This window comes from Octopus bimaculoides, chromosome 2 (genome assembly GCF_001194135.2).
Source record: "Octopus bimaculoides isolate UCB-OBI-ISO-001 chromosome 2, ASM119413v2, whole genome shotgun sequence".
NCBI classification, from domain to species: Eukaryota; Metazoa; Mollusca; class Cephalopoda; order Octopoda; family Octopodidae; genus Octopus; species Octopus bimaculoides.
Genome location: NC_068982.1, coordinates 108,847,292 through 108,862,211, shown reverse-complemented (window position 1 = coordinate 108,862,211; position 14,920 = coordinate 108,847,292). Strand labels below are relative to the sequence as shown.

General features: G+C 37.4%; 2 protein-coding genes across 3 annotated transcripts in view; one reads left to right on the top strand and one right to left on the bottom strand.

The window, feature by feature from the left end:
• LOC106883768 (negative elongation factor D) overlaps nt 1-4,996 on the bottom strand; it is a 44,256-nt gene extending 39,260 nt beyond the window's left edge. Inside the window, exon 1 of the mRNA XM_052978601.1 lies at nt 4,743-4,996. The gene's annotated coding sequence lies outside the window, so the exon portion shown is untranslated. The remainder of the gene's footprint in view (nt 1-4,742) is intronic.
• A 145-nt stretch (nt 4,997-5,141) lies between these two features.
• LOC106883758 (enhancer of mRNA-decapping protein 3) overlaps nt 5,142-14,920 on the top strand; it is a 33,520-nt gene continuing 23,741 nt past the window's right edge. For both annotated transcript variants that reach the window (XM_014934887.2, XM_014934880.2), the window contains exon 1: nt 5,142-5,299. The gene's annotated coding sequence lies outside the window, so the exon portion shown is untranslated. The remainder of the gene's footprint in view (nt 5,300-14,920) is intronic.

Genomic DNA, 14,920 nt, shown 5'->3' with positions numbered 1-14,920 from the left:
CTCCCGAAGGCTTCAGAAAAATACTCTATGACGTGACCTTATTAGGGGCCGTGATTGGTCAGTTTGCGTTCTGGCGGGAACGGTTCGAAGAAGTTGCCGCTTGGAATATTAATCAGTCACGTGATGACAAGGAGATAGATCCTCCGCTACGCCCGCGCGTGTTTATATTTAAATGAGAAGAATGGCGATAGGTAGTTTTGTATCTAATGGCGATAGGTAGTTTCACTACATATATAATAATCCCGATGCCAGTGCTGGCGGCACGTAATAAGTACCATTCGAGCGTGATCGATGCCAGTGTCATCTGATTGGCCCCCGTACCAGTGGCACTTGAAAAGCACCCACTACATTGTCGGAGTGGTTGGCGTTAGGAAGGGCATCCAGCTGTAGAAACCTTGCCAGAACAGACTGGAGCCTCATTGCAGCCTCCTGGTTTGCCAGTCTTCAGTCAAACCGTCCAACCCATGCCAGCATGGAAAGCAGGCGTTAAACGATGATGATGATGTATATAATTATGATAGATTGTTTACTCATTCAATGTTTAGGTAAACTTCGTCACCCACTTACTCTTTCTCTCTCTCTCTCTCTCTATATATATATATATAATATATATATATAAGATAGTCGATTTCGACGTATGAGTGTTTGGAGGAGAGGATTTAAAGTTAAAGAGATTGGTAAATAAAAATTAAAATAAGAGAGTAAAGAGTAAAAAAAAAACTAAGAACCATCTATTTGCGATGGATGCGTGAATGTAATTTGAGTCCAGGTATGGATTTTGCTATGAAGTCTCAATGGTGAGGACATTGATGATTTTTGGTTTATCTGGGATTGGGTAAATATGTGTGTTGGTTCCAGGATATAATTCTTCTATTGTTCTTTTTCAACTCAAATTGTTTTGATACATCATGACAAATTTTGCGCCATGTTGATCGACCTAGTCAATGACCTTCCCAAGATGTCGAGTTAAGCTGTAGAGATTGCTTCAACTTATCCTTATACCTAAGGACAGGTCTTCCTTCGCAGCGATATCCCTCCATTTGTTGGCCATACAAAAGAATTTTGGGAATGCGGTCATTTTTCATTCGAACATGTTCTACCCATCTGAGCCGAATTCTCGGCAGTATACTTTGGATGCTGGAGATACAACATTTTTCAAAGATGTTGACATTTGATATCTTGTCATTTTATATTGCAGATATTGCGCACACAGCACATGTGAAATTTTTAAATTTCTTTATATGTCTGTAGTAGGGAGTCCATGCTTCTGCTCCGTACAAAATGTGCTCAAAATACAAGATTTGCATACACTTATTTTAGTTTTCAGATTGACACCGTATTCATCCCACAAACCATGGCAAAGTTTTCCTAAAACACATGCAGCCATACATATTCAAACATTGATTTCCTCGTCAAGAGCACCCTTCAAATTTGCTGTACTTCCAGGATATTTAAATGACCTGACCCATTTGAGTGGCTTGTCTATCATTACGTTTCAATCTTGAGTATGTCCTGAGCTAGGCCTACGTTGGAATAAAACTTCAGTCTTCTTGATGCTGATAGTCAGTCCAAATACGCAAGCTGCCGCAGCAAACCTGTCGACTGTTTCCTCAATCCCCTCAAATGTGTAAATGACAATGCAAAGTGAGGTGACGAGAATGGCTCCTTTGCACATCACACAGTCGATACAATAAATATGAAAAGAATAAATGCGTATATGTGCCAGAAGGAAAAGAGAGGCACAACCGGGTAGAATGTTTAAGAGATTTTATTTATATGTTAACATGTGTGTGCGTCATATATCCATATCTATAAAAGCCAAGGTGTGTGTGTGTGTACGTGAATATAATTTATGCACGTCCACAAGTTTTGCACGACACACTGGTAAAATCATAAAAGTTCCTTCAAATGTTAAATACTTAACCTCTTATCATTACACTGCTGAAACTACATCGCATGGGACTAGGTCTTCTCATTGAGGTCAGAGAAGAGTTCAACCAACTGTAGATTCTCTACAAAACTCAAATATATTCCATATATGTGGAGGCGCAATGGCCCAGTGGTTAGGGCAGCGGACTCGCGGTCATAGGATCGCAGTTTCGATTCCCAGACCGGGCGTTGTGAGTGTTTATTGAGCGAAAACACCTAAAGCTCCACGAGGCTCCGGCAGGGGATGGTGGCGAACCCTGCTGTACTCTTTCACCACAACTTTCTCTCACTCTTTCTTCCTGTTTCTGTTGTGCCTGTAATTCAAAGGGTCAGCCTTGTCACACTGTGTCACGTTGAATATCCCCGAGAACTACGTTAAGGGTACACGTGTCTGTGGAGTGCTCAGCCACTTGCACGTTAATTTCACGAGCAGGCTGTTCCGTTGATCGGATCAACTGGAACCCTCGACGTCGTAAGCGACGGAGTGCCAACAACAACAATTCCATATATATTTAAGGTAATACTGCTGCTATGCAAATAAATATCCTAGACAAGACTATCAGGTTGACTGGCAAAAACTCAGTCACCAATATGTTACAGCAGCTAGCGGATGTTTCTTCTGTCTCTTCATGTATCTAAAATCCTCAGAGTTGCTACAAATACTAATACTCATGATCATTCTTGGTGACCTTACAACCTATAGCCAAAACTGAACGACAGAGGCTAGCCTTCTCTTCAGAACCATAAAATACTCTCCAGCTCCCAATAGCTACTGAACTTACACAAAGCCCAGTTGAGATCCACAATGGAATATTGCTCCCATATCTGGGGCGGTGTTGCTGGTACGCATCCAGACATTTTAGACAGCATTACACCCATCCCACTGACCAACACAATCCAGCCAATGTATCAGAGATATGCTATTTTCACACTCAACTCCTGCTTCTAAAACTATTAGAGTGGCTTCTGCTCCTTGGAGTTGATTGATTTTGATCCATCTCCATTCAGGTTCATCCAACTCACTTGCTTCTCCTCTTCTCATCATCCATATTGTGTTTACCGTGCTCCCAGGCCCCTTGTAACGGGTGATATTATTTAGTAAACAATAATATGGGAAGACGATAGTCGATACACAGTAGGATGGAATGTTGGAGTCGTAATCAGTGTGTAAGGATTGGTTCTTCGGTGATAGCCATTATGTTAAAGATGAAAGAACAGTGATTGAAGTTGTGAAGAAAATATTTATTTACCGTTACATTGAATATGATACCTTGCCTCGACGGGCAGGTGATAAAATCCTAGAGCGTGCGAAGAAAAAAGGTAATTTCAGCCTGTGTGTTCGTATTGTGGTAGTAAACCACAGAAAGAGATATGGTAATGTGCAGAGAAGATAAAGTGAGTTAGTGAAAGTGAAAGAGTGTGCAAAGTTGAGTCTCATAGCTGCTGACAGTAAATTTCATTTCTCCATTTGACCCTTGTCTTTAGTAGCTGCTTTGCTTTGGATCATGATTCTAGCGTTCTGCTCCCAAACTGATGGTAGCTGTCTCTGAATCGAGTTTGTCATTCATTAACTGATTGAGTTGTCAACAAGTTACTAACTGGTTGAGTTATCACCAAGGGACTGTCTTTTGCTTGAGGGTTCTTGTTTTTATAACTATCCAGAAGGATAGACATATCATTGAGAACAATAGATTTAGTTGGTGGTCTTGTTATCTTAATTCTCGCCTTTGGTGAAATAGAAGAGGTTAAAAAGGGTCAAGTGGTGAAGATATTATTTCGGCCGAGCTAAAGGCATCTGGCATATATAAAATTGCTGTCACTGAAAAAACCATTGTTTCACCGTGAGAAAAGTTCTGTTGAACTGTAATATAAATTTGGCTATGGTGGATCGAATCCACTTCATGCTTGCAAGATTCACTAGACTCTCAAAACCACTTTTCCAAATCCTTCCTCATCAGATATCAACTATCTCGAACCCTTTATTGCACATGGTTTGCATGCAACCATTAATTTGCAGATTCTTCCGAATATCAATTATGTCAATCTCATACGACCATAGAGTGACCTGTCCTCTTCCTCCAGACTAAAACAAAAAATAAATAAATAATAAAACTGTTATGACAACGGCCACTTCTCTGAACTAGTTAGCTGTATAGTACATTCACCCAAGCACAACAGATAGATTCGTCACCCTTATTTTCGCTTAACCCATTTACTCTTCTTACACGTCCACAAGTTCAAATTGAACATCAACTGTGTCGACCATATTATATACGAGAAGGCATGCAGAGATTATTCATAACGCCCAAAACACTCAATTAATTAAAACGCACGGTTATATATATAGTAATGTGTAAAAGAGTGGCGTACAACAATTAGAGCAGCTATGCTTTCAATATAAACTGAAGGCATTCAAAATTCAGATTTTTAAACTTACACACAAATCATGCAATTTACTTTTTTCGATCTATCCATCTGTCTATCTGTCCAGTTGTAGTTTTGCGCGCGCGCGCGCGCGCACACACACACACACACATATATATATATATATATATTATTTTGTTTAAAAGAGTTCCAACACTGTCTGTTTTTTATGTTTTATTTATATTCCTGCAGAACCAATGTGGGGTATAGAATATGGAATATACAATATATAATATAATATACAATATATAATATAAAATAAAATAAAATAAAAATGGATGGCACCATGAAAGAAAGTATTGAATGTAGATGAAATATTGAGTGTTCAATATAAAGGATCAAATATATAAATATATAAATATAAATAATATATATATATATATACATACATAGAGAAGTATCAACGGGGTGAGTCAAAGAGTTCACATTTTAATTCTGATATGTGTACTCTTAATATTCGCACATTTTGCTTTGTTTAAAAATGTCAACAAACACAAACATGTAAATAGAAAACAAGAAGGAAAGAGACCAAATTTCTTCTTCGAATGTCATTGACCGAAACAGCCCTTCTTCTCAAGCACAGGAATTTATTATATTTTAAAGAATTATTTAAACTGAATTTTTTTCCCGGCGTAAACCAACAATTTCTTGGAACTAGTTTTTTTGTCTTTAATTAACAAAAACAAACAAAAACTTGATATAAACTGCGCAGAAGTAGGCGGAAGTAGAAGCTGCAACCGGGTAATGTTTTAGAGTTTTGCATTATGTTGAAACCGGGGACAGTTAACGGAAGTATATGAAACTGAGCGCGGCGCCATAGTTGGTCCTCCAGTGATAGTCGACTTCGTTACTTAATTTCTTTTCCTCTCTCCTGGAACAATTGTTTTCGCTTATCTTCATTTACATAACCTATCTCGGAAGAAAATACATGAATACTTAGAAACGAGTGAGTTAATTTTTTAAATATATACAAGACAAAAAATGGAAGTCATTTTACTTTGTTAATTATAAAAGAAGTGTTCAACGATAAAACAAAACAAAACATTGCCATTCTGATTAGCAAATGTTTTCTTCGTTCAGTATTATTTAGTAGTTAATGATCGGTGGAATTCTTTATTCTTGTCCTTCCTAGCAATCTACAAATCTATTTGGCAAATGTTTGCTGTTTTCCCTTTCACGTAAGTTAGCGATGAATCTCGTGAAGATTTGTAATCAAAATAACATGCAATATACAGTCCACAATTATTGTGCAAATTTAGAACCGACGAAAATTCCTACTAAATATCCATTAGTTCTGTTGCTTTACATAGCAACACAATAGTATTCTATACTGTTTTAATGAATCTAATTGTCCATTAAAACATCAAGAATCGTATGATACATTACAAATAATAGTTTCAATATATATATGTAGTGTTTTTTTACAAAGACAGGCCAAACCACAAAATGTACATTTATAACTAGATAGTTTAAGAATTTTAATTTAAACCACAGCAGGAATTGTTATTTCAAGATCGACAGAAATTATTAAACTAAAATATATTGAAACTATTATTTGTAATGTATCATACGATTATTGATGTTTTAATGGACAATTCCGTTTTCCTGAAAATAAATTCTCTACTGCACACTATTCAAAATAAAATTATTTATATTACATGAAATCAAACCTGTTAGGTACCGTCAATGACAATTTTATGAGTGATGATCTTAATTCTAATGTATATTTTGACTATGGAAACTTTATAGACCTATTAGTGGTCTAACATTTGTTGTTATAATTCGTAGGTGAGGGCGAAATCTGTCTCGTAAAGTTTTTATTGATTGATCTTATTGTTAAGCATCACTATATATCATGCAAAGAAATGTCAGTCTCATAACATGCTTTAAAATGTATCCCTTGATTAAAGACATACATGAATAAGCAGTTGAGATTTAGAGTTTAAATAGAAATTCTCTTAAATTGTTCAAAGATTGGATAGAAGGGAATTAACTGAAGAAAGGAAATGATTTTTTAGTCAAAATCACTAAGTAAATCTTTCCCTACCAAAGCTTGCTTTAGCTAAATTTCACTTTCTCTTATAACCTCGTTAGTCTGTAAATTATTTCTGTGTAATAGTACACAAGAAATACAATGTTAGATCTTTTTATATTAGAATGATGACTCGGAAAGACCAAAGTTTAATTTTGAATGTTAAATAGTGCCAATTTTGATATAATTATCTTTATTTAAACAAGTTATCCTCCAAAGCTAGGTTTAATGTTTGTGAATTACAATAAACCTACCGCTTTATCAAGCTAGTTAATCTAAAATTATGTATTTTATTGAAAACGAACTAGATATTTAGGTGTTTTCCCATTTTAAAGTTAAATTAAAATAATTTGTATCTAGTTACTTGGTTATTTGTAATCGACCTTAATATATTACGTTTGTCGAACACGCAATTGAACATCAACCTCAAGATAAGATTAAGCTCTTAGATTATTGGTTTAGATATTCATTGGTTCTGTTGAATATAGTATATTTAACCTGAGTTGTAATTGAGACCATTGAAACAGATTGCTGCAATAGATTATGATCTAGCTGAGATAATCATGGTGAACTATGATACTCAAATAAAATCAACTTCATTGGAATAAATGTTTCTTTCTTTAATCATCGAAGTGGTACAGGATGACTATATCAGCCCCCACCCCACTGCCACCTGTGTGTGTATACATACACGCATATATAAATGTAAAAAAAATGTGTAAAAAGTTCCTTTTACTTCTACATGTATACATGTTTGTGTGTGTGTGTGGATATATATAATGTATATGTGTATGTATACATGTGGATATATATATATATGTATATATATATAGTCTTTTTTATTAATACTGAAGCTGAGAGTTTGTTTCGCAACTAGTTTCATGCCACTGTGATCTTTGGGCAAGCCTTGCCTGAAGACTACAGTAGCATGACATTCAAGTCGCGATAAAGGCTCTCAGTTTCAGTTACAGTTAAAAACCATATCCTCTATATGTATTGAATGTTTCTTTCTCATTCACTTGATATTGAGCATCATCATTTAATGTCCGTTTCCCATGCTGGCATGGGTTGGATGGTTTGACAGGATCTGGCAAGTCAAAAGACTGCATGAAGCTCTGCTTTAGCATGGTTTTTATAGAGAAGAGTGGTATTGAGGAACAAAAAGTTAGAGGAGAAACGTGCTACTTTAGCTAGAGAGAGAAAAGATGAAGATGTGATAGGGATGAGATATATATGTAAGTTTATATGCATATGTATATAGGACTTTGATAAATAGGAGGAGATTGAACCCTGATGGACTCTTACTGTCATGGTAAATTCATCACTGAAATTGTTGTTGACACTCACTCACTACATCATTGTACACAGCTTGCACAGCCCTCACAAGGCACTCGTCTACACCTAGTGTCTTTAGTGACCACTAGTGGTACCATCTCAGACAATGAGTACCAAGAATGATTGTTTACTTTTAGCCAAGTATTTCTCCTGCAGTTGCCTCACTAGGAAGGTTGATGGTCCATTGTTACACTTCTGAGTATGAAGTCAAACTGCATTTTATCTTGCTCAGTGGTTCTCAACCAGGGTCCATTTAAAATTCTATTGTTAAAGTTTATGAGCAATAAATTGATTATAAAGTCTGCCGAATGTCGACCCAACAGAGGGACCAGCTATCCGAATTGACAGTACCTTGGAAGATAAAACAATTAATGGTATGAAGACAGGGAAAGCCCCCCGGCCCATCAGGAATCACTGCAGTGATGCTCAAAATATCTGGCGGTGTTGGCTATAGCCTAGTCACCTGTATAGTTAACCAAGTGATATATGAAGGAGTTATACCCAATGACTGGTGTACCAGCACCATAGTCAACTGCTACAAAGGTAAAGGTGACACTTTGAATACAAATAATTACAAAGGTATCCAGTTGTTGGATCAGGTAATGATCACGGAGAGGGTCATAGCCCAACTAATTAGGGAGAGAGTCAGTCTAGATGAGATGCAGTTTGGGTTCGTGCCAGGGAAAGGTACCACTGATGTTATATTTCTGGTAAGACAGCTACAAGAGAAATACCTAGCCAAAGATAAACCTCTGTACTTGACTTTCGTTGACATGGAGAAAACCTTTGACAGGGTCTCCTGATCCTTTATCTGGTGGTCAATGAGGAAACTAGGGATAGATGAATGGTTAGTGAGAGCTGTGCAAGCCATGTACAGAGATGCTGTCAGTAAGGTGAGGGTTGGCAATGAGTACAGTGAAGAATTCCGAGTAGAGACAGGGGTCCACCAAGGATCAGTCCTCAGCCCCCTCCTATTTATCATAGTCCTCCAGGCAATAACAGAAGAATTCAAGACAAAATGCCCCTGGGAGCTCCTCTATGCTGATGACCTTGCTCTAATTGCTGAGTCAGTATCAGAACTAGAGGAAAAGTTTTAGGTGTGGAAGCAAGGATTAGAATCAAAGGGCCTTAGAGTCAACCTAGCTAAAACCAAAGTCTTAATAAGTAGAAAGGCAGACAAATTCCAAATCCCTTCAGGTAGATGGCCCTGCTCGATCTGTAGAAAAGGCGTAGGTAGATACTCCATAAAATGTACCAAGTGTAAGCTATGGACACATAAGAGGTGCAGCAATATCAAAGGGAGGCTAACTAGCAAGATAGTTTTTGTATGTAGCAGACGCTCAGGAGCAATAAACACAGAAAATGTGCAGAGAACAGCTTCTGTTACATTCCAGGGAGAAAAACTAGAAGTAGTTGACAGCTTCCGTTACCTATGAGACCAAGTCAGTAGCAGGTGTGGATGCCTCACCCATAGTCAAGTATCTCCTTTGCTTAGCTGCCCTTTTAACCATTTGGTAATACTCTTGGTTACCTCCTTCCATCCAGATTTTACAAGCCTGTCTCTTAGCCTATATCTCCCTATTATCCATAACATTCAATAACACTGTTACTTTCAGCTTGGCTGGCACTTTGCTCCAACCACTTGTTGTCTATGGGGACTCCTATTGTTGATGATTTAGTCCCTATAGCTGAATCTATTGGAGAATTAGAAATGAAATTCCAGACATGGAAACTAAATCAAGAATTGAGAAGTTTAAAGGCTGAGAGGAAAACTTGGCATGAGAGAAATCAGATGTAGTGTACAAGAAAGAAGACTGTGCTGGTATGATATGATACATATGAATGAAAGCAGCTGTATAAAGAAGTGCTGATATTAATGTTGATAAAATTTGAAGAGGGAGATCCAGGAAGATATGGGACAAAGTGCTAAAGGCTGATCTTGGGACCTTGAGCCTCACAGAGATGACAAAGGGCTGAGATGACTGCCAATTTGTTGTTCTTGCAAAGAACCCTTCCTATCTCAGTGAACTTGAGTCCTGGAAGTACTGTGTGTGATCATCATGTATTGTGTTCTCCATGCTGGCATGGGTTGGACAGTTTGACAAGAGCTGGCAAGCTGGGGGGCTGTTCCTAGCTCTTGTTGGTTTTGGCATGGTTTCTATGTATGGATGCTCTTCCTAATACCAACCACTTTACAGAGTGGGCTGGGTGCTTTTTCTGTGGTACCATCATCAGTGGGGTTGCCAAGTTACTTGCAAGGCAAGACAAAGTCTCCTTGACTGGGGATGGGGGAGTAGTATTGAGGAACGTGGGTTTGAGCCAGTTGATGAGAGTTTATTAGAATAATAGAGGGACTTTGCGGTAGAAATGATACAAGGATATTCCAGTTAGAGAAGGGAGAAGGAGACTTAAAGAGAAAGATTGACATGGAAAGATGGTGGTAGATGTGTCAGGACATACCTTCAAGGACTGGATGAGAGAGCAAACTGAGCCCTCTGCCCAATCTCCTAAAGACATTCCCACTACCCATCAGCTCTCTAACTGAAGTTCTTCCTTGATTACTACATATTTTTCTTATTACCTGGTACCATTTCACTTGTTCTCCATCCTTCATCCATTAACACTGTTCTCTCCACCCACAATTTACATTGATCACCCCCACCCCACTGTGCTACCAAATTATCTCTTCCCTTTTACCACCATATGTATGTCACTCACATGCACTATGCCTATCTCACCCCTTCCCTCCTGCAACCTATCCAACCACATGTTATCTCTTCCTTGTCTACTGAATCATCATGGCTATTCTGCTGCTCTTTTAGTCATCCTCTACTACTCACTACATGCATTATTAGTCCTCCCCCACCCCTTGTCCACCATTCATTACTTTAACCCTACCCAGTCTCTACAATTGTTTCCTACCTTTCTTTCCCTATTCTCCATTTCACTCTCTCATACACTCTTGCAACCTGCAACCTCTATTCACCTACATTCCAGGTTTCTCTGTCCTCACTCTTACATACCTTGAAAGTCTACCCAGATACCTCAACACCACTCTTCTAAAATGTGAGTGGTCCTAAGTTCCCTTGTAGCAAGAAGCCTGCTCTGGCTTCTTTCATACTCAAACTCCTCATTTAGCATGCAGCTGTCTACCCTTTGGGAATTGTAGTCTTGCAATCTCACTGTTTCTGGTGGCACAAAAAAAAATGCACCTAGTACATGCTGTAAAGTGGTTGGTATTAGAAAGAGCATCCAGCTATAGAAATACCAAAGCAGACATTGGAGCATGATGCAGTCTTTGAACCCATGAGATCCTGTCAAACTGTCCAACCAATGCCAGCATTGGAACATTGCTGTTTAAATGATGATGATATATATATGTATAGATGGAGACAGTATAATTAATAATATACTCTTGAAAGCATTGCCCCAGTTACAAAAGTTGAAACTAGTAAAAGAATGAAAAACATGCACGTGCACGAATGTATTTGCTAACTGAATTTGATCACATATTATCCCATCAATCTTATGTCATATCTGATTTATTTCATCCTTAATTTTTCTGCTGGAAATGACAGCCAAATCTTCATATCACACCATCTCAGGAAAGGATAATGTATTTGTGGTTATGCTATATCTGAAAAGGTGGAAGTGGTGTCATAGAGCAACTTTGATGAGTCTAAATCAGAGCTGACCAAGTATTAAACGAAAAACAATGAGATAAATGAAGCAGTTGAAGTTAGTCTTACTTCTACACTTATTTCTCTTTTTTGTTTTGTTTAGCTCTAGGTTAGCCCATAAGGGAAAATTTCCAAATAGTACTTGATGGTGCTTCTTTAAGTAAACATTGGAACTTCAGTAACATTCAGGACAGTTGGATGTTTATAGAGAGATAACTCTGTAAGATGACAAATTCACTTTGTGACTAAAGTGGAGGGAATGCATTAGTAGATTGAAGTTATAATTATCAAGTTTGGCAGAAATTGAAGATAGGATTCTCTGGGATTGGTATATAAAAATTAGATGGAAATTATATCTAACAAACAGCAGGAAACTTTGGAAATGTGTAACATTGTGAGGTGTTCAAAGTTGCAAGGCATTTTGTAAAAACAAATTATTCATTCACATTTGTCTCTAGTGTAGGAAGAAGCAAATAAAGACTGGAAAATTTGCATCAGGAATAATTGCTGAGCTGCTAGAAGTGTCAGTCTGAATAAAAACGTTAGTTTCAAGATTGTTAACTGAGAATTATGCAGAATAGTACTTTTCCCCAATGACTGCTTTGCTGAAATAATTGTTATCTGTTGGTAAATAAAAGAAATAACACACAAGAATGAAGTATCTATAAGAGCTTCAAATTAATACAGTATATTTTCAAAGGTGATGAAAGAATTAATATAAAGTTAATACTATATCGAGTGAGTCTGAATGACATGCAGTTTAAGTTTTCTATTTGGCCATTGTACCATATATTCTATATTTCTGGTGAAGCATCTGCAGGAAAAGTCTATGACAAAGAATAGATAATACTGCCTTTCTTTAGAAGGGTTTAGAAAAACAGTGATTAATAGTATGGGAGAAATAAAAATACTAAATATAAATTACAGTATGAGAGGTTTAGCAGTTAACTTAGTGGGGAATGTGAAGCTTCTGGTAAGATGTACTCTAATTCTTTTCTGTTTTTTAGTCTTGAGAGATAATCACAAAAGAGTTCAGGGCTGATTGCTTGTGAGAGCAATGCGTAGTTGATATGAAGTTAATGATAGTTAAGCTAACTTGTATAATCATCATCATTTTAACATCTACTTTTCCATGCTTGCATGGATCAGATGGAATTTGTTGAGGTGGATTTTTTACAGCATGTGCCATTCCTGTTGTCAACCCTTACTTGTTTCCCAGCAAGGTAATATTTCCCCATAACCAGACATATTTTCACAGGATATTGGATGACAGTGACATTCATAACTATCACATGATGTCAAAGCAAGACTCACATGCATGCACACACACACACATATGTGTTTCTTTCAGTTTCGGTCTACCAAATGTACTCGCAAGGCTTTGGTCACCTGACAGGTGTAGAAGGCACTTGCCTAATGTACCTTGTATGACTACAGAAAATGTGGTGTGAAAGATCTTAATGTTTCTGCTTGAAAAATATGTACCTTTTCTAATTCTTAGTTCAGAGAGAATATCCAGCTCTAAAGTTACCCACTCTAATGTGGAAAATGAGATCATCACTGTCATCATTGAACATTTGTTTTCCATGCTGGTGTGGTTTAACAGGAGCTGGCAAGGTTAGGAGCTGTACCAGGTTCCATTGTCTGTTTTGACATGGTTTTTACAGCTGGGTGCTTTTTACGTGGCACCATCAAGAGGGTCACCAAGTACTTTGCAAGACAAGAAAAAGGAGAGACACAGGAAAAAAACAAAACCGCTTCAATTGGCAGTGGGGAGTAGTATTGAGGCGGTTGACTTTGTGCTAGTTGAGAAATCAAAAGTACAGAGGGACAGAGATAGGTGTCTTGTTGTATAGTCATGGATACTCCAGTTAGAAAGGAAAGGAGAGTGAGATAAAGAGAACGATAGTGAGAGAGATGATGGCAAAGATGAATTGGGACATACTCTTGTGGAGCTTTGCAGGTGGAGAAAATAGATGAAGTGATACAGAGGTTTGGGCTGGGTGAATAGTGGGCAGGATGGAGGTGATTGCAGCAAATAAAGGAGAGAAGCTTAGGAAAGGCATGGAGATGGGGGTTGCAGTAGCTACATAAGGGCATTGAGGGTGATAGAAGATAAGTGAGGTCTTAATGATGGAAAACAGCACAGGGGGAGAAGGCACAGAAAGGAGGTGATTGGTGGGAGAAGTTAATGGGAAATGGAAGTGGTTTTGGGGTGGGGAAGAGAAGTATAAAACATTAGAAAAATATATTGGTCAAAAGTCAATTGGATATTTTTCTATGGTAAATAAATAGCTGAAACCCAGGTATAAAACTATGTCTTCTTTATTATTTAGTACTTGAAACCCTTATTTGAAATAAATATTGGCATGTTGTGAGTCAAATAAAAGATATTTAACTGAACCAAATGTCAAAATATTACAGTAATGATTTCAATGGCAATGCTTTACATTAAATATTTTAATATTGTTATGCCATATGAAACTTCTCAGCTAAATTGGCTTTTTCGAAGGAATGAAAAATTAATAAAAGGCTTATTTTAATTTTACGATACAGTGTAAAGTATAAGCTAGTTGGTAATTTCCTTTGTTGTTGCTTTACTGTCTGGTACAAATCTCTTGTCAATATTTCAGATAGTGTATCTTGAATTACATTATACAATGTCTTTTTTTTTTAAAGATTATAGAACCTGATTTAAAGGAAGATTTGGCTGTTACTTCCTGCAGGTCAAGTGAATTTAGGACCTAGCTCTTGGATACATTGTTTGAGGGTAATAGTAGGGACATTGTTAGAGCTGGTGGTAGTGTTGTGGGTTTGAAGTGACCAGAGGTGCTTTCACACATGACATGTATGTGATGATGTGCCTAATGGAGTTAAAAGGGATAATGTGGGAAGACGTTTGCATAATGTGTTAGTGGTAGTGTTGTATGCAAAGTGGGCAACAAATATGGAGGCTCTCTCCATGGAAATACTGCATACAGAATTGTGATGAAGAAGTGGAGGAAAGGGAGACTCCTCAGATTTGATACAGATTCTTTTGGCAAGAGACCAAAAAGATCATTTGCAGTTTGTGAGGTGAGAGAACTAACCGACTATGCGATGTAGGGAGGCATCCTTTGTGTTTTGGTTAATGATCTTACAAGAATTGCAGTAATTGCTTGCTTTTAACTACAGACTTTTGTGTTTTTTGGGATTTAGTGGGGGTTTGTTGCTCGTGTTTATTTATATTTATGTCGAGCAAGGAGTCTCCACTGAATTCCACGCATTTGTCTGCCTGTGGTTGTGCTTAATGTCTCACTTAGCGGTGAGAAGAGTGTTTTGGAGGTATTACGCCTCCAAAAATTGTGAACTTAGTTTCTAAAGGTTTGTTGTTTTCAGGCCGTGAATTGAGAACTACAAATGAATATTGTGAACTTTGTTTAAAACAGAGAAGGAATTTATTGTTTTCAGACCAAGTTTTGAAAGCTAATAGATTTAAAGAAAAGTCTTCCTCTTGCTTTGAACTACACCACGTAGAACT